At 46.6% G+C, this 23,445-nt stretch overlaps 1 protein-coding gene across 1 annotated transcript in view; it reads left to right on the plus strand.

The window, feature by feature from the left end:
• The first annotated feature begins 3,866 nt into the window (after positions 1 to 3,866).
• The window catches only part of RELT (RELT TNF receptor), a 54,526-nt gene continuing 34,947 nt past the window's right edge, over positions 3,867 to 23,445 (plus strand). Inside the window, exon 1 of the mRNA XM_069070814.1 lies at positions 3,867 to 4,002. The gene's annotated coding sequence lies outside the window, so the exon portion shown is untranslated. The remainder of the gene's footprint in view (positions 4,003 to 23,445) is intronic.

A 23,445-nucleotide genomic window follows, 5' to 3' on the forward strand; every position in this document is an offset into this window, starting at 1 on the left:
TGCCATCTCTCACATTCTATTTTCTATGAGCAAAGGGATCTAACCTGGGGTTGGTGAACTTTTAAAAAATAGATATTGTGATGATTATATGTAAAAATACTCTAACTGGTTTCCTTTGCAATCCTATTTATTTTATTTTGTGCATTTAAAAATATCATTCTGAAAAGGGATCCATGGTCTTCCCCAAATTGCCAAATGGGTCCATGGCACACAAAAGGTTAAGAATCTCTGTTCTAAGGTGCTTTCTAGCTTTTATAATTAATGTACCAAGATTCTTTCCTACTCTAGAATTTTACACTCTGTATTCACAGAGGTGAGTAACCTGTAGCCTTTAGGATTTGAAGTTAGGATTCAGTTAAAGAGCTGCACTTGAGGACCTAGAGGGCCACAGGTTCCCCACCCCTGAAGGTCTCTCCCAGTCCTAACCTACCCTCTTCTATATCACTCTCAGCTCTGAGTTTCTAAGTTCTAATTCAATAAGCTCAGATAGCCTATGTTTTAATATACTTTCTAGCTATAAAATGCACCATTCCCTAATAAAAGGCATCTTCCAGCTGTGACCCATTCCACTCAGCTGACAAAGTGATGTTTCTAAATCCTAGGTCTGACCATGTCACTCCCCTATTTAATGAGTTGCAGTGGTTCCCTATTCCTGCAAGCATTTAAAAAACAAAACAAAACACTCTCCTTGGCATTTAAAGCTTTCTTCATAACCTGGAAATCCTTCCTCCCTTTCCAATCTTGTCACACTTGACTCCCTCCATGCACTCTATGTACAACATAGAAAATTTGGCATTAAATGTCAGCTGGAAGGTCTTTAGAAATCATGTAGTCTAACCTCATCATTCAACAGAGGAGAAAACTACACTGCCTTCTTGCTATTCCTTGGCTACCACACTCTATCTCTAGACTCCCGGCCTTTGCCCTGGCTGCCCCCTATGCCTGGAATACTCTCCCTTCTCACCTCCACCTTTTGGCTTCCTTCAAGACCCAGAAGGCCTTTCCCAGGCACGCTCTCCCCTTGCCCCTCCCCTGCTTTTATGGAATCATTAGCCTGAACCTAGTGACCATCAAGCAATGGACTAGGGAATACAAGTGTAGTAGCCATAACCTCAGGGTTGAGCCCAGCCTGGGGAAATGAAAATTCCCTTTCTCTTATATAAGATGGTGTCCGGTTTCTAGATGGAATCTCCCTTTTCTGGAAAACACCTCATCAAGGCCAAGCCCCTGTTCCCTACCCCACTTTCCCATTCAAAATGCTCCTTTTTCGTACATCCTTCCCCCTTCCCTTCCCTCTAAGATTACTTTCTATTGAGAGAAATAATTGTTTGTCTCTTTATTTAATAACTAATCATTGTATTAGGAACAAGATTTTCCCCCTTTTCTACTTTCTCATTCAGAAACTAGCCCCTGTAGGTTATTCAGATCTACTCAAAAGATACAGTGAATTTATGGATTACAGACCATGGTGTTTTGGCTCAGACAGGTATGGGGAAAATGTGGATTCTGATTCTCCCTTTTGTTAGACCTATGATATGGATACAGATAATTCTCTTTGACAAAAACTGAGTGATCAAAGTCACATACCCCAGACCCTCATTAGAATAGGCCTGCCTCTCATTATAATATTCATTCTCTCCCTGTTAACTAATCAGAGTTGATTTCCACCCTCAGGAGCACCCACTCTTCCAAGGGCATATAAAAAGGTTGAGTGGGTTCCATGATTCCTCTTTGGTCTAAGAGAGACAACCAAATGAACATCCGTTTATCAATAATATGCTAGCATTATTAATAAAATGATTGATTAGCCAGAAACTATCTCTCTCTGGAAATTTTTATATGTCACACTATCTACTCTGTGCATCACTGTTTGCATATTATCTCTTCCATCAGAATGTGAGCTCCTGGAAAGCCAGCTGGACCATGTTTTTGCCTCTTTGGTATCCCCTGGAGCTTACCACCATGGGTCGCATGTAGAATATGCTTAATAAAGGCTTATTGACTGATTGATGATTCTATTTGTCTATCCTGATTCCAAGATTTCACTCTTTTCTGATTCTCAGGTCTTCTGAATCTTTACTGTTGCCTCTTATCTTTGAGATCTCAAAGAGCTGAGCTGCTTAACCCTGCCCCTTCCCCAAGTTTCACTCTCTTCCCTGAAGCCCAGGCCATAGAGGCTTCTCAATTCTGGGAGAAAATGGTGAAAATTCGTGTGGGGGAGAGTAGAGGGGAAATCCAAGCCTCCCAGGGCCAGGGAGTCGGTACACATTTGACTTCTGCCTTACTGGGAGAGTATTCTGCAGGGGAAGTTGATACTGAGAGGCAACTGCATCAGAGCTGAATCCCCAAGAACTGGGGAGCCAGACCCGAGAACCAGAGGCAACCAGAGAGGAGACAAACTCAGGCCTCAACCCAAGAAAGCAGGTATGACTGACTCCAGCGTTTTTGTCAGGCCTGGATTAGTTTAATTTGTTGTTTTGTTTTATCAGAACTGTCTTGACCAAACAGATTAAATATAGGGAAGTGATTCTTCAGGTCTGAAAAAGAGAGGGGGACCTATTGAGCATAGGGAGCCCTTGGTCTGAGGGCCAGACTAGCCCGTCCTGCCTTCAGGGACCACTTCCTTCCCCCAAAGCAAGGAAATGGCCCCTGCTCTTATGGAGTCATTGGTAGGCCTTGACTTATGAATTGTACCTGTGGTAGTAGTGACCCTAGGGCTGAGCCCAGCCTAGGGAAATGGAAACTCCCTTTCCCTCCCCAGGCTGGTGTCCAATTCCCAGATAGAATCTTCATTTCCTAGGAACACAACTTCATGGCCAACCAAGTCCTTGCTACCTACAGGCTAAATCCACTTTCCAGTTCCAGCCGGCAGCCCCTTTTGTTTACAATTTCATACCCTTCCGCAGTCAAACGTATTTACCTTCCCAGGCCTTCCCACCCAGCCAAACTCATGGAGACTTTTCCAAGGCTGGGTCCTCTCCCTGCCTCCAAACCTCTCCAGTCCCAGCTTCTCTGGGAAGCCCACTCCACCGACCTTAGCCCAAGATAAACTGTCCCCTCCTCTGGGGTCTTGTGACATTTATTAAGGCTGTGGGATGAGGAAGAGATGTCGAGGAGGAAGGGGGGGGGGGGGGGGGTCAGGAAGACCCGAGTTCAAATGTGGCTTCGGACACTTACTAGCTACGGGATCCTGGGTGAGTCACTTAACCCTCTTTGCCTCAGTTTCCTCATCTGTAAAATGAAATGGAGAAGGAAATGGCAAAACCACTCCAATATCTTTACCAAGAAAATCCCAAATGGCATCCTGAAGAGTTGGACAGAAGTGAGTGAACAACCATGAAAGAGCTGGAAGGGATCTTGGAAGACCACGGAATGCCCTGAGTATACAATTGTCCAGGACAGGGATTTGCAGTGTCGAGGCTGGGGCTCAAATGAAGCTTTCCCAACGCCTCTTGGGCAGAGAGTAGAAGCGAAGGGATCGCCTGTCACCCACCCTTCTTCCCTCGCCTCCCCTCCTCCAAGGACGGCTTCCCCTTCCAATTCTGCACCCCACCCCGCACCCCGCTCTGGTCACTGCATGTTGGAGGGGGAGGAAAGTGCTGCATTTCTCTTGGTGGCCCAGGAGATGGTGCCGCAGAGTAATGTGCCTAGTTCCCTACTTCTGAGCTTGGAGTAGCCTGCAGCGGGGGGAGAGCGCAGAGCGTAGTGGGGGGAATCTTTGTGATGTCACAGACTAGACTGGAGGGGCGGGGAGGAGGGGGGGGCAGGGGCGGGGGCAGAGGGTAAGCCGGCACTTGTGACGTAGCCTGTAGGCGGGGCTCCGGGGCCGAATTGTTACTTTGTGCGCTGCGGGCGATTCATTCAAAAGGAGTACGCTGAGCTGGCGGGCGTAGGAGCCCCCGGAGCCGAGCGGAGTAGGGGGGGCTCTGGTCGGCAGATGCGCCCTGGCTCCGAGGACCGGTGGAGGGAGCCGGAGCCTCGCTCCGCAGCCCGGGTGGCCAGGTAAGAAGCGAGCCCTTCGTCCTAGCTGGGGTTGCTGCGGCCACTGACCTTCAGCGCGTCGCGGCGGGTGGCAGGCGCATCCAGTTCTACCCCCGCGGAGAACCGGACCGTCGGGCTAACGCCAGGAGCCTTTTTTGGCCTCGCCTAAGGGGCGCCTGTCCTTGGCTATCCATTCAGGGCTAGGAAACTGTCGGTGTGTGTCCCACTCTGCGTCTGAATCTGGGGAGGGGTTGGCGCACTCGGAGGGCCAGAGGGGAGACGATGCAGAATGCCATTGCCAGCGTTCGAGAGCCCTTTTTGGGGGGCATCTGTTTTTCTTACCCTGTTCAGGCTCTGGGACCTGTGGCACAGCCCCCTTCTACGTGGGTGTCTGATTCAGGCCCTCAATCTCTTGTCAATCAGACCTTTAGGCCATCAGCCACCCTCTTCTCTATCCTGGACATCTAATTTCCTCAGTTTCCAGTCTCCAAGGATCTGGGATCACCCCCCAAACTCTGTCTTTCTAGCGTCGAATCTTCCCTTTCTTCTGGATCTCCTCCTTCCCTTCACTCTGTCCTCGACTTGAATCTCTCCAGCCCCTTATACTCTCATTTTCACTGACTTACATACACACACACACACACACACACACACATATCCATCAATCAATCTCTGCCTCCATATCTCTAGGATTCTTTACCTTGTTCTGGATCCTCCTCTCTCCCGCACTTCTGATTCCACAGAACCCCTTATCTGTGTCCTTACAGGTCTGTTGGAACCCCTCCCAAGATGCCTTGTCTCCTCATTCTTTTCAGTCCATGAACCTACAGCCCATTCTCTAAGGAAGAAGGCTTGACTTGCTGGGCACTGCACTTTATCTCCTTCCCCACTCTCCAGACCCCAACTCTGAACTCCTGTGTTCAGGCCCTCAGACTCCTGACCACCTGTCTCTGTGACCCTGAGCCTCTGCCTCTACTGCTTTGACCCCAAATTTCTTTCTCTCGGGTTTTACCCAACTCAGCCTTTCTGTCTCTGGAACAACCTAGTTCCCATTGCCACCCCCTCCAAAGACCACCTGCTCCTTCAGATTCTTAGCTGATCCAGACTTCCTTCTGCCCCCTCCCCCATGCCCCTGTTCTCCTAGCCCACTGTTTCTGTGCCCTCTAGCTCCCTAGGGAAATGAAGAGGGATTTGGGGCCCAGGTTTGGGAGAGGAAAAGCTGACTGTGCCCACCAAAACTTGCTGTTTCATGAATCACATTAGGAGGTTGGGGGTGGGGAGGGAGAGAGAAGTCATGTTTAAATTGTTGGGCTGAGAATGCTTGTACTCAGGAGCCTGCAGGGCCCAGGCCACTGCCTGCATCTTCCATCTAAGGATACCAGGCACTGGGAGGTCTGAGGGCCACAGATTAGAGCTCTTTCAGTGTTGGAGTGAGGAACTGTCCCAGTTCATCCTTCCTTCCTAAGCAGGCTGGGATCCCAAGGGATATCTGACCCTATTGGAATCTGCCCTCAATGAGGACAAGGCTCTGGTTAGGTGCCCAGGACCAGGGAGCCAAGGCCTGACCATGTGGAAGGGAAAGAGAGAAGGTTGTCAGCTGCCTGGGCTTCCCCCCCTCCCCAGGAAACTTTAGCCTAGCAATTCTGGACCAGGTGACAGTGTGTCTGGGGATGGGGGGGGGCACTCTGTGTGAATGTGAGAAAGGCACAGAGTGCGTGTGTGATGAGGTTGGTAGCACAGGTGATGCTGTCACTGTGAGTAACCGAGTAAGACTGTGATCGGGGCAGGATCTGTGGGGGGGAAGGGTAAGAAATTAGTGTGGAGACTAGGATAAGGGGCATAGAGGAAGTGGGAGCCTTGCCTTGAAGCCTAATTAGACATAATTAGACTGTAGTCTAGTCTAAAAAGGACGACTTAGCACCAGCCATCCAGAGGTCTGTGGCTGATATCTTTCCCTTGAACAGGGTTGTGTAGGGGCCATACTAAGCAGTGCTAAAAAGAGGACTTTTCTTACCTCAAAGTGAATTTTCTCTCCTTGAGATTCAAAGCAAAAGTCTGGAGAAAGCAGGGGAGGTCTAGAGGTTTACTCCTCTTCCCCCTTCCCCCAAAGGTGAGGCTTACAAAGAAAAGTCCAAAAATTTCTTAGACTCTGAGCCTGTAGGAGTGGAAAAATCACTTATTAAGCTCTCAGTAAGTGTCTGGGACTGTGCTGAGTTATAGGAATACTAATAAAAGCCGAAAGAATTACAGCCCCTGCCCTCAGGGAGCTTCTAATGGCTGAAGACGACATAAAAGGAAGCTGAAAGGGAGGAGGAGGGGGACCGCTGGATAGGGAAAGTCTAGTTGAATCCAGAGCACAGCCTAGAGAGGAATGAGGTTCCTGGGCTCCCCCTTAGAATGAAGGTTCCAGAAGGAACCAGGCAATCCGAAGAAGAGGCTGCAGGGCAGAGGGTACTTCAGTGTGAAAAGCTAGGCTGGAGGGATCTTCCAGGGGGCAGAGATTTCTGTGTTATGGTAGAGAAAGTCAGTCAGAAGAGACCTGGTCTCTTCCCTCACTTGCTACCTGTATGACCTTGGATAATTCCTCTCCCATTTTCAGTTTTCTCCGCTGTAAAAGGAGGAAAGTTGAGCTACAATGGTCTTGAAGTTCCCTTCCAACTCTGTTCTTCTATGTGCACAGCTTCCTTCTAGCTCTAATGTGTTATGTTCTAGGTCTCTCCCCCACCTCTGACATCCTGGGCTCCTTTCTAAATCTTTCTTGTATGATCACTGTCCTCTTGATATAGCACTTTAAATAGTTTTTGGAGACAGTTGAGGTTGTGACTTACCCAGGGTCACACAGCTTGTAAGTGTCTGAGTCTGGATTTGAACTCAGGTATGCCTGACTGCCGGGCCAGCGCTCTATCCATTTTGCCACCTAGCAGTGGTGCTTTAAAATGCACAAAGCACACAATAACCCAATTCTTTGAGGATAGTTGGTATTGCCTGTACTATTAGCTTCATTTTACGAAGGGAGAAACAAAGACTTTGAGAGGTCATGGTCCCATAGCTTGCCAGTAAGTGTTGGAGGTGGGATTTGAAATTGGGTGATGCTGGCTCCAAATCCAGCCCACTATGTCAGACATTGCCTTGTGTTCAATGGGTTTAAGTGTCTAGGCTTTCTAGGCTCCCAATGGCTGACATTTGGCTGGAGGGGTTCAGAGTAGGGCTTGATCGCTGATGAGGAAGCTGGGGGAGTCTACTGGAGGGTGGGAAATGATCCTCAATTGTTCCTCCTTCTTCAGGCTTCCCCCTCAGGGTCAGGTGGCCACATTCCCTAAGCTTGCTTTCTTGGGGGCTGATCAAAATAACTGGGAGGTCCCAGGGGATTGAGGCTAGGTTATTTTTGACCTGGGTAGAAACACAGAAATAACTCCCTGGGTCCGGGAGAGCAAAGGGGCCTCTTCTTCTCCCAGCCAGGGATGGGCATCAGTTTTGATGGCTCATTTCCCAGCTACCCAAGTTCAGGCCAAATCTTCTTGGGAACATTGGCCCCTTAGGATATTTTCTGAGGAGAGGAGAGGCCGCCAAACTCTCTTTCATTGAAGAAGGGGGATGGGGATTCAAGTCAATTCAAAGACAGAGTCCTAGGAGAAAATGAGGGAGACCCTTAAGAGATTGAAGAAAAATCTGGTGGAGGGGAATAGAGACTGGCTTCCTGGAGTCCCAGGAACCAACTGTCCAAGACAGAAGCCCAGATTTGTGTCTGGCAGGGCCTATACTCTTTATCAAACTCTTCTCTCTAAGGTCTGAGGATTCCCATGGCAAGCACTGCAATCAGCTTCCCTCCCTGGTTTATTTCAGCCTGAGGGCAGTTGGTCTCTTCTGTGTGTTGCCTGAATTAGATAGTGGGGAGACTTTAGGGTCAAACATTTCAATTTGACTGACATTTATTATGCACCTACTGTATGCAGAGCCCTAACCTCTCAAGCAGATAGGCGGTTTAGCTAAGAAACCTGTCTCCTGTCTTCTTGGGGCTCTCCTTCTAGTAGGGGAATAAGGCACCAGCATTAGCTGTAATACAGAATATGACATGAGAAGGGGTTAGAACCAGAAAGAAACAGACAAGCAGGATAGCTTTGAAAGCTACAAGTTGATTTTATTCTATGCTTAAAAAGAAAAGTGAGCTGCACATAATAGATAACAGATGTTTTATGTACAATCTTCTACTATACCTACATTTTATTTGGGGTTTAAGACCAGAATAAAAAAGTGGGGAGGGGGGTGGGGAATGACAATTAATTAATAAAGGGACAGATCAGTTGCCAGGTGAGGTTGGAGGGAGAAGGTCATCATCAATGAAAGAATCAAGGCTGTCTTTCTTGGAGGAGATAGCAATTGAGTTGAGTTTCAACAGCTGAGGAGGGATAGATAAAAGAAGGAAGGAAGGGAATTATAGGCCTAGGAGACATGAGTAAAGAAAGACCCGTCCCTGGGACTTCCTGACTCTGAATCCCTGGCAACATTACCTCCTACCTTCCCACCCCCTTGCCAAAGAATGACAATTCCCAAGGGTCTAACAGCTTAAGAATTCTATGATCTCCCCCGGGCCACCTTCCCTGCACAGGACTTTGGTTGCTAAGGTCCACTGCTCTTCCCTCCCTAGCCCTCCCTCTCTTGCTATGATCTCCTTGTTTTGCCTTTTCTCCAGGCTCCTGTCCAGGTCAGACCAGCAACCTAAGTATGGCCTTAGAAATTCAAACCCCGTAAACAAAGTTTGATATCCAGACATGATTAACAGTCCAGTCCCTCAGAGAGTCCGGTACTGAGATTCTTTGAAAGGAGGCAGAGAGCTGGGAGGGGGCTGCCTCTCAGGAAGTCTGGTCTGGAGGCCAGGATGCTTGGCCTTGGGGAGCATCCTGGTCTTCCCTCCAGGAAGCTTAGGTCTGCGAAGCAAGAGAGTTTCCTTTACAGGGATCATTTGCCTCCTTTTTCCCACAGTGCCTAACATTTTCCAACACCCCCACCTCCCATCTGGGGTCAGAAGACCTGCTTTCCATTGAGAGGATAGAATGAGGGACCTGGAGTCATGCCAGGCCTGGGTTCAAATCCTATCTCAGATACTCACCATCAGTGTGACCTTAGGCAAGTTACTTACTTTCTGGGTACCAGTTTCCTCAAGTGTAAAATAAAGGGTTGAACTTAATAGCCTCTAAGATGCCTTTCTGCTCCAAATGTATTGGTCAAAAAGCATTTTTTCAGTTTCTACACTGTGATCCCATGATCCTGACTCTTCCATTTATTACCTGTATGGCTTTGGACAAGTCGCTTCCCCTCCCTTGGTCTCGTTATTTCCTATATATAAAATCAAGAAAGGCTGGAGGAGATGACCCCTTCCAGGTATAAAGTGAATTTCTGTCTGTTAAGTGCCATCTTCTCCAGGAAGCCCTCCCTGACCATTCCCACCCATGCTGATCTCTCCAGTTTCTCTCCTCCTTGGCTTATCCCAGTCACTGGGCACATAGTTGCCCCTCATAGCCTGTCACTGTAGAATTATGGACCTGAAATACCTGTAGATTCATAAACATAGAATTTCATAGAAGGGATGTTAGAGACCACTAAGTCTAACTAATCCACGGGCATTTACTGAGCGTTTACTATGGCCATGCACTAAATGCTAAGGAGATACCAAGAAAATGTTGCAAAAACAGGCCCTGCCCTCAAGAAGCTTAATTCTCCCAAGGAAGGAAATATAAAAAGATGCATCCAAGATAGATACAGAGCAAGCAAGAGGTAGGTAACCTGAGAGGGGGAAGGAGGGCTCAAGTGACCAGGGGGATCCAGTAAAGGCTGGCACTTGAGCTGAGAGTAGGAGGAAGTGAAGAAGTATCAGGAGGCAGAGAGGAGGAGGGAGAGCATTCCAGGCATGGGGATAGCTAGTGGAAGAACACAGAGAGATGGGAGATATACAGTCGGTAGGGGGAACAGAAAGTAGACCAGTGTGACTGCATGGAGAAAAGTGTGAGAAGATTGGTAGAAGGGATCAGGAAATGAAGAACCTTGACAACTAACCCGAGAACATTTACATTTGATCCTGAAGGTAATAAGGGAGCCATTGTAGTTTATTGACTAGGGGAGGTGACCTGGTCATACCTTCAATTTAGGAAAAAGCAGTTGTGCTAACATAGTAGATGGCCCAGAATAGGGAGAGACCTCAAGGTAGAGAAATCAGTTAGAAGGCTATTAGATTGACTGATGAGGGTCCAAATGAGGCTATGGTGGCAGATAGGAGATTTAGCTAAGGGAGTGCAGGGAGGAAATGTATGTGAGAAATATAACACTAAACATTAGATTTAGGTAAACACAGATTGGGAAACTAAGATCCAGAAGCCCCTGGGAAAAGGGCCACATTAATCTCTTGCCTTTCTCAGAGTCATTTTGCTCAACTGTTGAAATGGAAAGCAAGCAATAGCTCTGCTAATATGAGGCTCACATACAGGAAAGGATGTGTGTGTCATGTAGAGTGTATATGTAGGGTGTTTTGTGTGTGTGTGTGTGTGTGTGAAACAGACGGGAGAGACAGTGAAGAGAGGAGGGAGAAGGGGGAGAAAGAGAAGAAGAAGGAGAAGATAGAAGAGGGGAAGGGAAAAGAGATGAGTAGGGAAGGCATCATCGTAGAGCCTAGCCTAGCTCTGGCAGGGTCAGGGTGGGGCTTGGGGGCATTGACCAGGTGAAGGGGGTCTACACAAGAGGTCAATGAATGATAGATTCCAGGGGACCATGACCTTGGATGGGAAAAAATTACACCTTTATTTCATGATAGTTTCCTTTATAATCATATGTATTTTATTTTATGCATCTAAAAACACGATTTTGGAAAAAGGGTCCATAGACTTTATCAGGCTGCCAAAGGAATCTTGGTCTCAGGCTTGGAGCTGTAATGCTGCTCTTTCCTTCCAAAGAATATAATAATGTTTTACCTGAATCTGTCAAGCTACTGTAGCTAAGGTCATCTTGCCACTATGTGTATTTGTCTCTGGGGGACCTCAGCTGTGTGTCCCTGGTTGGTTCTAGGGTATGTGTCTCTAGGGACCCATCCCCAAGGCCTCCTTTGACACCCTCCAAACTCTGCATTGCAGTGTCTCTGGCTTCTTCCCCTTAACCCCCACTTCCTCCACAGGAGGGATAGGAGGGTAACTGGCTTTTTCTTGGGACCTCTTTCTTCACTGTCTCCTGTCTATTTGTCTGCCGGTCCATCTTCTCATCTGTCTCTGTTCCCTTCTTGTGTCTGTTTGTCCCAAGGATAATGGATGTGACCAGAGAGGACAAGGCTAGGTGAGGCTGATCTGGGCACAATGCCTTGGTTTCTGAAGGAAGGGGAGGGGGGGGACTGGTTCATGTCCCTAAGAAAGGGAATCAGGCAGAGGAAGGAACATAGGGAGGTTTCCAGGCTTCCCTTCCCAGACTACTACTACCTCCATCATTTACCCTGGAGCCAGGAAGCCTAGTGGTATATGGACAATAAACCTTGGAAAGTCAGGTGCCAGGACTCCTGATTCTATCCACAATTTAGCCTCTGGGACATAAAGATCTTCCCTTCCCCCTTAATGGAATTTAAGAATTGGAACCAGAAAATCTGGGTTTGAATCCTGTCTCTAATTCTTAATACCTTGAGGAAAATTACTTCTTTCTAAGCCTACCTCAATTTCCCTCCTATAAAATTAAAGCATTGGGTTAGATCAGGAGTTCTTAACCTTTATTTATATCAGGGTTGCTTTAGCAGTCTGGTGGTGATTATGGACCCTCTCTCAGACTAATGTTTAAATATTTGAAGGAAATGCTAGATTTCTACAAGAGGTAAGTGAAAAAACATATATGTATTTTTTCCCATCCAACTCTCTCTGAAATCTCCCCATGGACCCTTTTAGAAGGCCAGGAATCGAGGTTAAGAATCCTTTGATTAGAATCCTTTGATTGGATGGTCTTTAGGTGCCTTCCAGCTCTAAATCCTAGGATTCTGTATGAATTCTCAGCTTCAAAGGGGAAATCATTTAGGGATTGGCCTGTCCAGCCAGCTTCAGCTAAGTAGGACTCTGATCTTTACTTCTCTGTGCCTCAGTCTACTCATCTCTAAACTAGGGTGAACTAGCTGAAATTATTTGAAAGACCCCTTCCAGGGTCTTTCTGAAGTTTCTTTCAGTGATGGGACTTAAAACAAACAAGCAAAACCAGTAACCTTTTCCAGGAAGCCTTCCCAGATTAGCCCTATTCAACCTCCTGCTCACTCACTCACTACCTCTTTGTAGCTCAGAGACATGGTTGACTTTTCCGATCATTGCTTCTTCATGTCTGGAAGGCTCAGATCTTGGTCAGGAAGTTTCAATGGGAGGGTTATGAGCAAGGTAGTTTTCTCTTTGCATTCTTGTGTTAATATATCCTGGTCTTTTATAGAATAGAGGAACCAAGTAAGGCCCAGGGAGGAGAGAACTTGCCCCAAGGTCATACATGCAGAGCTGAGGACACTGGGAACCCTGGCTTCCTGACTCTCTGCCCAAGACTCTTTCCATCCCAGCAGCCTGTTTAGCACCTGCCTGGATGTGGCTGGGAACACCATGACCCAAGAGGGACCATCTGGCCAGCTCTGGGAATACTGGGTGCCAAGGTTCCCCAGGGCGTAGGAGCTGAATACACAAGACCTGCTGCCCAGCAGCCCTATCCTTGAAGGAAAACAGGGCTCACCTTCCTAGTACTGTCCCCTTGGGTGGGAAGAACCAGCGGCCCCAACAGGGCTCACCCAGAGTCACAGAGCAGGGAATCATGGAGCAGAAGCCAGCCCTAGTGGCTTCTCCTCCCCGTAGCCCACCACCCCAGGCTTTCCTGGGACCTCTATGCCACCTTGTCCCATGTCCTCCCAATGGACAGATTCCCAATGGCCCCTGATTCAGAGACTCTCCAGTGCTCCAATTACACACACACACACACACACAAGCTAAAGTGAGAAATAAGGTCAGGATTGACTGAGAACCCAGCCCATGGTGTATCTCCTCCTCATTAGTATCTATAAGAAGTTCTATGTTTCATCCCTGAGGCAGGGGAAAAGGGGAAAGGAAATCCCAATCCTGGGGGATGTGCATTTGCAGATAAGAGCAGATGAAGGGGGGGGGAGGGGCAAAAGTGCTGTTGGCCGGCCCTCATTCATTTAGCCTTCCATTTTTCTGTCTACCCATTCAGCAAACATTTACTAAAGCCCACACATGGGCACATCTCTGTGCTGGGTGTGATCCTGAGTACCTTCCAAGAGAGTCTAGGAGTAGAAAAAGGCTTTCCTTGTCCTTTGCTTTGGGTAAATAACTGCCATGTAAATCATTCTCCCTCTCTCTCTCAGTACCTTTCCTTATACCAGGTTCAATTCAGGCCATCACAATAATAATAATTATAGCTCCCATTTGCAGAGCTCTTTCAGGCTGCTATAAAGCTCTTCTCACAACCACTGAAGAAGCCTTTATTACATGCGTGCCATATGCTAGCATTAGATTAGGCATTGGTGATATTAAGATAAAGACATGATAGATCCTGACCTCAAGGGGCTTACAATCTACTGAAGAACCAAAGTGTGGAACATTACAATAGAAAGAGCACTGCCTTTGGAGTCAGAGGACTGACCTAGGTTCAGATTCTGCCTTCTCAGACTGGCTCTAGTTCTGTGAGTCTACCAATTCTGTGAAGTAGGTGTTGCAAGTGTTATTGTCCCCATTTTATAGATGACAAAACTGAGGTTCCGAAAGGTAAAGTGCTTTCTAAAATCCAAGGTCACTCACATCACTAGTTTGTGGCAGTGTTGGGACTTGAACCCAGGTGTTCGGCGCTCCAGCTCTGGTGTTCTTTCTACCATCTCATGGTCCTGACAGCTCACCTTTCCATGGCACTTTTAACAGCTCTTCTTTCATAACCACCCACCCTCTGAGGCAGAGAAGTGGATCATGCATCACTTGCTACATTTTACAGAAGAGGAGGTTGAGACCCCAGGTAGGGAGTAGGAGAATTTCCCCTAGTATCCCTCCTCTATCTTGCCTGAGAGAGCAAGCTTTCTCATGTAACAAAGAATATTTTTTGTATTTATTTATTTGCACTGAATATGATAACTTTATGGTATACAACACAGGACTCTATGCTTTTCCTTTCTACCAAAGGTGAGGCAAGGACTATGGAGGGCATGAGATTTTCAGTATAGGGAGATAGTTTAGGGATATAGACTCCCCAATGGTGGAACTCCTCTTTTGACTCGGGATAAAGATCCATGACTTTCCATTTTATTGCTTGGAGGTTGTGCAGATCATGAGGTCAACTACATGGTTCCTATAACCATACTCATTGTTGTACCAAGAAATGAACTTGACAGAAAGGTCATTGAGTCTGATATAAGTGCCCGCATCAAAGGCAGAAGAGTAGGTGTTGCTGCGAAAGTGACAGGCTACACCCTGGTCCTCAGTGTAGCCCAGGCTGTCCCAAGGGTCCCCAAATGGATGTTTGCTTCACCACCCTCTTGATATCATATTTGGCAGGTATCTCCAGGGGTCATATGAGAGTAGGAACACTGAAGGCCATGCCTTTGAGTTTCTCACTTGGTTCAGGGATGACTTCACCCATAATCTTAGCAACACCAGTGGAAGCGAGGTTGATGTTTTAGGCGACACCATACCCATCATGCCACAACTGTCCAGAGGGGCCATCTACTGTCTTCTGGATATCAGTAATGGCGTGTACTTCCACCACGAGTCCTTCCACAGTGCCCAAGTTGTCATCGATAACCTTGGCTAGGGTGGGGCCAAGCAAGACAGGAAGCATTACTGATAATCTTAAGGGAATTATTTCTAATGGTTCACTCCCAACATGAACATATGGATATCAGGCAAAGGGGCAGAGATAATGACACACTTGACTCCACCCTTCAGGCGAGGCCCCAGCCTTTTCTATGGTGGCAAAGACATCAGTGGACTCTACTCCTCCATACTCAGGTCTAACATCTCCCCATTTAATATTGATGGTGTCATGTTCTTGAAGGATAATATTGGCTTTTCCATTGATCCTGAGCTTTCCATTCTCAGCCTTGACAGTTCCCTTGAATGTGCTATGGATGGAATCATGATGAAACATAAAAAACATGTAGTTGAGATCAAGGAAGGGGTCTTGGATGTCCATAACATCCACTCCAGCTGAGGTGAATACAGCCCTGGTCACCAAGGCCCAATTTGGCCATTTCCATTGGCTGAACTTTACCATCTTGTCTCATGGTTGCTGATGCAGCAGAACTAAGCTTGGGAAAAGAGTTGAGAACTCAAAGTATGTTTTTTAAAGGAAAAAAAAGAGGCAAAGTATCAGCAAAACTAACCAATACATCAAAAACATATTCAATGTTTCACACCCATAGACCTGCCACCTCTGCAAAGGAGTGGAGGGAGGTGTCTTATATCTCTTTTTTGGAGCCAAATTTATTTGTTTTTAATTTTGCAACATTCATTTTTGTATTTTTTTCTTTCCATTTTCATTGTTGTAGTTGTCATTTATGTGATTTCTTTGGCCCTGCTTATTTGACTCTGCATCAGTTCATGAAAGTCTTCCCATACTTCTTGGTATCCACCATATTTACCATCTCCTATAGCTCAGTAATAGTTCATTACTTTCAGGGCCCACAGTTTGTTTAGCCTTCCCCCAACTGATGGATATCCTCTTTCACACAGAGAAAGTCAGTAGCAGAAACAAGTCTTCAGACACTCAGACCTAGGGCTGTTTCTTCTACAGTGTTTCTCTGCACCCAGGCCTAGATGGGAGAGGGGATACCCCTGCCCCTTGTCCTTGGGGAGTTCCTAGGTCAGCTGGATAGAGAAGATGAACTGGGGAGGGGAGGGAGCAGCAATAAAAGGTGGTAAACATTCAACTGCCAAATCGTTTAGTTCATACTTCCCTTGCTATGGGAGGTCAGAAAAGGCGAGGATGGGGCGTATGTAGTAGTTTGTATGGGAAGACTATCTGGAGAAGAGTCTGGTTTGAACTCCACAGGAAGATTGCACTCCCAGTATAAGCTCATCACTTCTACACTCACCACCATGCTGCTAACTCAAGCCTTGACTAACATCACCTCTTTCACCTCTAATGGGGGCTGGCCCAACTTCTCTCCATGCCTTCCTTTCCAGAGAGCAGAAACTGGACTCAACTCACTTCATTTTGCATCTGCTGCAACTCCATAGAACAAGATGTAGCCCCTGGTGTCCCATCCTATCCCCCCTTTCTTGCTGCCTTTTGTATGTTGTCTCCCCCTTTAGACTGTAAACTCTTTGAGGACAGTAACTGTCTTTTCATTAATTGTATTCCCAGCAATTTAGCCCAGCGCCTGGTGCTTGACCAATGTTTATTGGATTAAAGGCCTTACACTAGAAGGATGAGTAGGATTTACCCAAGCAGAGAAAAGGTGACCAGGAGATCAAGGAAAATGGTCAGGTCTCAGTCCCAACTCTGACATTTATTCACTGTTCGATCCAAGGCCGCGCTCTTCCCCTTTCTGGGCCTGTTTCCTACTCTGTTAAAAATATGGGAATAAAAAAAAAAGAAAGAAAGAAAGAAAAATAAGGGAATAGCAGGGCAGCTAGGTTGCGCAATGAATAGAGCACCGGCCCTGAAGTCAGGAGAATCTGAGTTCAAACTGAATCTCAGACACTTGACACTTACTAGCTGTATGACCTTGGGTAAGTCACTTAACCCCAATTACCCTGCCTTCCCCCCTCCAAAAAAAAAAGAATATGGGAATGGGACTGTGTCAGTCCTTTCCAAATTGATGAATGTGTGAAGGACTTAAAGGCATTTGAGGCACAGTTCAATCTGACTTATGGAGGCTAAGGTCAGTCAGCGAGGAACTGAATGCCAGGTGAAGGAGTCTGGTCTGTCTCTCTGAGGAGATATGTATGGCGTAAGTCAACTTCCACTTACTATCTCTGTGAGTTTGAGTGAGTAACTTACCACTTGACCTTATCTACCCCTTTAAAATTGAGGGGTTCAACTAGATAGAGCATTTATTATAAGCCTTTACTATATGACAGTCAGGGCAGCTAGATCACTCAGTGGATAGAGTGCCAGGCCCGGAGTCAGGAAGACTCATCATGTTCCTGAGTTCAAATCTGGCCTCAGACACACACTAGCTGTGTGACCCTGGGCAAGTCATTTCACCCTATTTGCTTCAGTTTCTTCACCTGTAAAATGACACGGAGAAGGGAATGGCTAATCACTCCAGTATCTCTACCAAGAAAACCCCCAAAGGGGTCACAAAGTGTTGGACACAAGTGAAAAATGACTGCAAATACACTAGTCATTGTCCTGAACACTAGAGATTCAAATATGAGCAAATCAAATAGGCTGTGTCTTCCAGAAACTTAAATTCTAATGATGGAAAACAGGGAGACTGGAAGGCATCTATCTAGAGGAGACTATTGGGAAGTGGGATGGCAGAATGCCCCCTTTTCAAGATAAGGGAAAGTTAGCACCAAAGTCCTTTTCAGCCCTAGATCTTATGACCTTAGGATTTCTGGAAGGTGGCACCTCACACTGGTCATGGCCAAGAATCCCAATATAATGTCCCTAGATCACTATCTAAAAAATCTGGAGGCAGAAAGGAGCCTAGCGGGGGATGGGAAAAGCCTGCCTGTTAGCCAAGGACTCAAATATAAACCTATTGTCTTTATATCTGTTTGTCCTTCAAAGCTTTCATAACTTGGCCCCTTCCTACCCTTCCAGTGACTGTCCTTGGCATTCTCTGCCATCCAGCCATATTGGCATACTTGCCATTCCTCATGCATAGTGGCCTATCTCCCATCTTCCTTCTCACTAGCTGTCTTCCATGTTTGGCAGCTGCTCCCCACATGTTCTCTGCCCCCTGGATCCTTGAATTCCTTCAAGGTTCTGCTCATGCACCATCTTCTGCAGGAGGCCTTTTCTGCTCCCCCAAGACTGTATTTGATCTCTATTTTGTCTAACCTGTGGTCTCCTTCTTTAGAATGGAAACTCCTTGAGGGCAGGAACTGTTTTCATTTTTACCTTTGTATCATTACTGCTTAGCACACTGTAGGCACTTACTAAATGTGTATTGAGAGCCAGGGTCTGGGGAAGGTGGTCTCAGTCAGTCAGTCAGTCTATAAACATTTCTATTAAGTGCCTACTCTGAGCTAGATGTGCTAAGCCATCAGATGTCAAAATGAGGTGTAAAAATTTCTCCATAGACTGATCTCATCCAGAATCAGAGTAAAGGCCTCAGGAACAGACCTGAAAGAAGGCCTGGGTTCCAGTCCGAGTTCTGACATTTAACAGATGGATGACCTTGGCCAAATGTGTTCTGACAAGGCCTTCTCAGTCTCCATCTGTCCTTACCTCAGAGGACAATTATGAATAACAACCTTTTGTAGACTTTAAAGCACTATCCTTCTTTGTAAAAAAACTTGTCCTTTTTACATCATTGTTCTTTAAGGACATACTTCCCATCATGCCATTGAGATCTCTCTTTTAGCTCCTCCCACCCCCCCCCCAAAAAAAACCAAATCCACAAAACAGTTAATGCAAAATCAAATGATAATAGTGAATGTCAGACAGTGTATGCAACATTACAGTACCCAGAGTCCTCTACTTCTCCTTAACACTTAATAAGGAAAAGAAAGAGTGCATTTCTTCTTTTCTGGGGCCAAGACTGGTTGTCACTATTAACATGACTTGGGGCAGCTAGGTGGTGCCATAGTGCACAGAACACTGGGTCTGGAGTCAGGAAGACTGCTCTTTGTGAGTTCAAATCCAGCCTCAGACACTAGCTGTGTGACCCTCGGCAAGTCACTTAACCCTGTTTGCCTCAGTTTTCTCATATGTAAAATGAACTGGAAAAAAAAATGGCAAACTACTCCAGAATTTTTTGCCAAGAAAACTCCAAATAGGGTCATAAAGAGTTGGACACACCTAATCAACTAAACAACAAATGATAAAACTTTGACTTCATTTTATTGTGGGTTTCTTTTTTTCACTTACATCATTGTAGCCTTTGTGTCAGTCTTTCTTCTGGTTCTGCTTATTTTACCGTATCAGTTCATACAAGTTTTCTCATGCTTCTCTGAATTCCTCATATTTACCGTTTCCTATGGTGCAATTTTATTCCATTACTTCCCATAATTGCTTACCACAATTTGGTCAGCCATTCTGCAATCGATGGGCACCCATTTTGTTTCCAGTTATTTGTTACCCCACAAAGTGCTATTCATGCATATTTTTTATACATTCCTTCCTTTTAAAGGTGGGGAATTTTAAGGCCAGAGAAGGGAAGGGACTTGCTGAAGGTCACACAGCCATTCAGTGTCAGGAGGGTCACAGCTTCTACCCTTGACTCCTGGCTCCCAGCCCAGGGCTCTTTATCCCATATTGAACTTCTCCTGCCGACAGCATCTTCTGTGGGAGCTGGGCTGTGGCCTGGAGGGGAAGCGGCCAGAGATTCAGAATATTCCACCACCACCCCACCCCCCAAACTCCTTGCTTAGCATCCCCTAAGGCCTGCCTCCCCAAATCCTGCCCAGAGTCTCTATAAATAAGCAGGTTTAAGGTAGGTGCCAATTAGTAGGTAGGGTGGGATGGAGGACAGACGGGCTGGGGAGAAATGGTGTCTGACCTGACAGAGCTGGGTGGGCAGAAAATTTGAGTGGGGCAAGGAGGACGGTGCCCTCTGAACTTGTATCCATAGCCCTAGGTCTGCCTCACTAAATGATGTCAGCCATGCTTACAAGTCTTGAAAGGAGAAAAGTCAGCAGGAACATGGCTAATTAGTCAAAGAATGCCCGAGCCATAAGGTGCCTTAAGAGATCATTTAGTACAATCCTTTATTTCACAGAGGGGGGAAACTGAGGCCCAGATAGAGAATGGGACTTAACCAAAGTCATTTAGTACATCTGACTCTAGGACCCAGGCCTCTTCTGTCACAATGATCTTGTTTGGTCATGCCCCCATGGTCAATATGGAGAGGGTGGGGAAGAATACAGACAGGGAGAGATAGGCTGCATATTACAGTGGTGGTAAAGATACATGATTCATTTATTAAGTGCTTATTGTTTGTCAGGCACTGTGTAAGGGCTGAGGATACAAATGCAGGCAAGATAATCTTTGCTGTCAAGGGAAAGGGAATACTGGGGTAAGGTAGCTAACAGAGGGGTGCTAGATGGGCAGGGTAGAACATGGGAGGCTACAGGGGGCCTCGTTCCAGGCAAGATAAGGCAAAAGCTCATCTCAGAGCCCCATGCCCTGAGGAATGGTCGAGGCTTCTGGAGGAGGGCCAGAATAAAGGCCAAAAGATGTGGAGAAGGCTCCTGGACTTGGAGGCCAGAAGCCCGGGGTCCAATCCTAGATCTGGGGTTTCCTAGGGATCCCTGGGAGATAGATCACTTACCTTCTCCTAAAAATGAGGGTGAATGAGTAAAGTGGCCAATAAATGTCATAGGATATTAGTGTGTCATGAGAAACATGGAAGGACTTGTATGGGATGATGTAGAGTGAAGAAAGTAGGACCAAAAGAATCACATGCACTCTGACTTGCAGAGTAAGGTAAATTAAAACGATCCTGAAAGGCAGTTGAGCTCATGGTAATTGCCATGACCAATCTTGGTTCTGGAAGCAAGAAAGATTCAATGAGTGCAAGAAACAGTTAACCAGCCACAAAAACTGGTATGTCATTAAGGACCAGACTAGACTTTGCTGGGATTCAGACAGTCAGGGCTGCAGAAACTCACCCAAGGGAAGGAGACACCATCAGTTGCTGGAGCTTTCAAAGGGCTTCCTGAGAGAGGGCTTGACTGGGGCCTTGAAGGACAGGTAGGATTTGAAAAAGCCCAGAGCAGGGTGCTAGTAACTTTTAACAAAAGACATATCTCTCCCCTTATTGTCCTCTCCCGTTACCAGCCTTCAGGGCTTTAGCTTAATTCTAATTCTTTTTTTTTCTTTTCTTTTTTTGGAGGAGGGAGGGTAGGGCAGTTGGGGTTAAGTGACTTGCCCAAGGTCTCTTGGCTAATTTTTGTGTTAAGTGTCTGAGGCCAAATTTGTACTCAGGTCTTCCTGACTCCAGGGCTGGTGCTCTATTCACTGCCACCTAGCCACCCCCTTAATTCTAGTGCCTTCTCTCTGTTCATTGTTTCCTATTTATCCAGTATATGACTTGCTTTGTATCTATTTGTTTGCATGTTGTCTCTCCCCTTAGAATGTGAGCTCCTGAGGGCAGGGACTATTTTTTGCCTTTTTTTGTATCCCCAGCTCTCAGCCCAGTACCCAGCACATAGTATGTGCTTAATAACTATTGATTGGTTGATTGACTCTGACTAAAAGATAAGGTAATGAGGTGAACCTAGTGCTAGGAGCCAGGAAAGATCTAGCTTCTTCAAATCCTGCCTCTGGAAGATACTTAGCTATGTGACCCTGGGCAAGTCATTGTTTTATCTGCTTGGTCCTAGAAGGGCTGAGATCTGCATTACCTGGAGTTACCCACACACCTGCAAAATTGCAGATCCTTTCCCTCTTTGCATTCTGGTTCTTTTACTAGCTGTGTGACCCTAGGACGGTCATTTCCTCTTTCTGAGTCTCAGTTTCCTCTTCTATAAAATGAAACTAGTCATCCTTATACCATCTCCCTCCCAGGGCTGGTGTGAGCAAAGTACTTTGTAAATGTTTTAATTTAGGCCCTATAGAAATGGGGGCATTTGTGAAAAGTCTGGGGTCTCTTTGTTTAAACCTAGCTTACAGAGCCCTCCTGCCCTCTCCTTGAGGGCAAGCACTGTCTAAGTCTGGGTATGATTATTAGGGTTATTAGTTCATAGGTTGTCAATGAAGAGAAATCTCTCCTAATCTTGTCTAGGTTTAGGGTTTACAAAGTACTTTCCTCCATAAACTTCAGGAAGTAGGCAGTATCAGTTTTATTGTCAAATAAAAACCAGGTGTCATAGGTGGGATTTGAACTCTGGTCTTCCTAATTCCCAGTCTCATGCTCTGTGGGAGAAGCCAGAGAAGGACCTCCCACCCCAGTGGATGGGAAGAGCTGGGCCTTGGGAGGCAGTGCCAGGGTTTGGGCTGGTTGGATTGAGCAAAGTTTCAGTGGTTTCTTGCTTTCCTGATTCTGAGCCTTCCCATCCTCCTTCCCTGACATCCTGGAACACATCCTGGAAGAAGGGGCAGACTGAGCAATTGCAGAGTCCTCAGCTGTTCAACTCAGCCCTACCTTTTTGAGAAGGACTTTGTCTTGTCTTCCATGATCTAACACCATTATTCTCCCTCTCCCCTCTCCCTCCCCACCTCCAAACTCATTATGTGCTGTGGCTGGTAGCTTTGTATGTCCATGTGTCAAGTCTCCTCTTGGGGTCCTCTCAGATGTGGGGGCTCCCTGAGGACAATGAGGTCTGAGACCTAAGAGCTCCCTTGAGGAGAGGAGGATGGGTGCCATAGACCCCAGCACCAATTACAGGGCTCTGCCAAAGAAAGTGCTTTGGTAGAAGAGTGTGGGTGGGCTAAGGTGGGGTGGAGAGGGTTCATTTATGTATCTCCAGTCTCCTCTTTTTTTAACCTCCAAAGGGCCAATTATCACTTGGCCCTGCCTGCCTCTTTTTCCCAATCCCCACAGACCTTTTCATCTCCAAGGCTACCTGAGCTGCCTGCATAGGTGTGCCCAGACTAGAATCCCAGACAGTCTGCTTCCTTAAGACAGAAATGCACCCTGCCTAGAGGCAGGGGGATGGCCGGGATGACTTCAGAAGGTCTCTTCCATCCTGGGTGAAGATGGTGTCCGGTGTCCCTTTTCCAACAGGTGAAATCTAATCCAGCATTTAACTGGATCTAATTTAATCTAATAGAATTGAATTTGATCTAGGATTTCCTCATTGGGAGTTTATGGATATCTTCATGGTGACCTTAGAGTATACTCTCCTTGAGGGCAGAGACTATTTTTACCTTTCCTTGTCTCTCCAGAGCTTAGCACTATACCTTGCATATAGAAGGTGCTTAATGGACTCTCAGTGATTCACTGACTGACTGCCTTATGTGCTCTATGCCCCAGGAGGATTCTGGAGGGGCTTAGGGCTTCCCCTGCTCTTATTCAGGTCTAGCTAGAAAAACTGGGTCACCCAAGGAGGAAGATCAAATGGAGGCCTCTCTGACTCCCGATCCTGGCTGCTCCCCTCTGCGGCCCACTCATTGATGTCAGTTTTCTGAGGTCACATTGCTTTCCACTGGGGGATCTTCTTTTCACCATCACGAAGATCACCTGCCTTCCCAGGCACCTCACTGCTTCCCCCCTGGGGCAGAGTAAGGGACTAAGGAAAATAATAATAATGATTTCAACTACGACAACAGCTAGCATTTATAATAGCACCTACTATGTGCTAGGCACTGAGCTAAGCACTTTACAAGTATTATCTCATCTGACTCTCACAACAACCC

This window comes from Petaurus breviceps, unplaced genomic scaffold, assembly GCF_028583685.1.
Source record: "Petaurus breviceps papuanus isolate PSGF00001 unplaced genomic scaffold, PetGlider_PUasm1.0 90823, whole genome shotgun sequence".
Taxonomy (NCBI): Eukaryota; Metazoa; Chordata; class Mammalia; order Diprotodontia; family Petauridae; genus Petaurus; species Petaurus breviceps.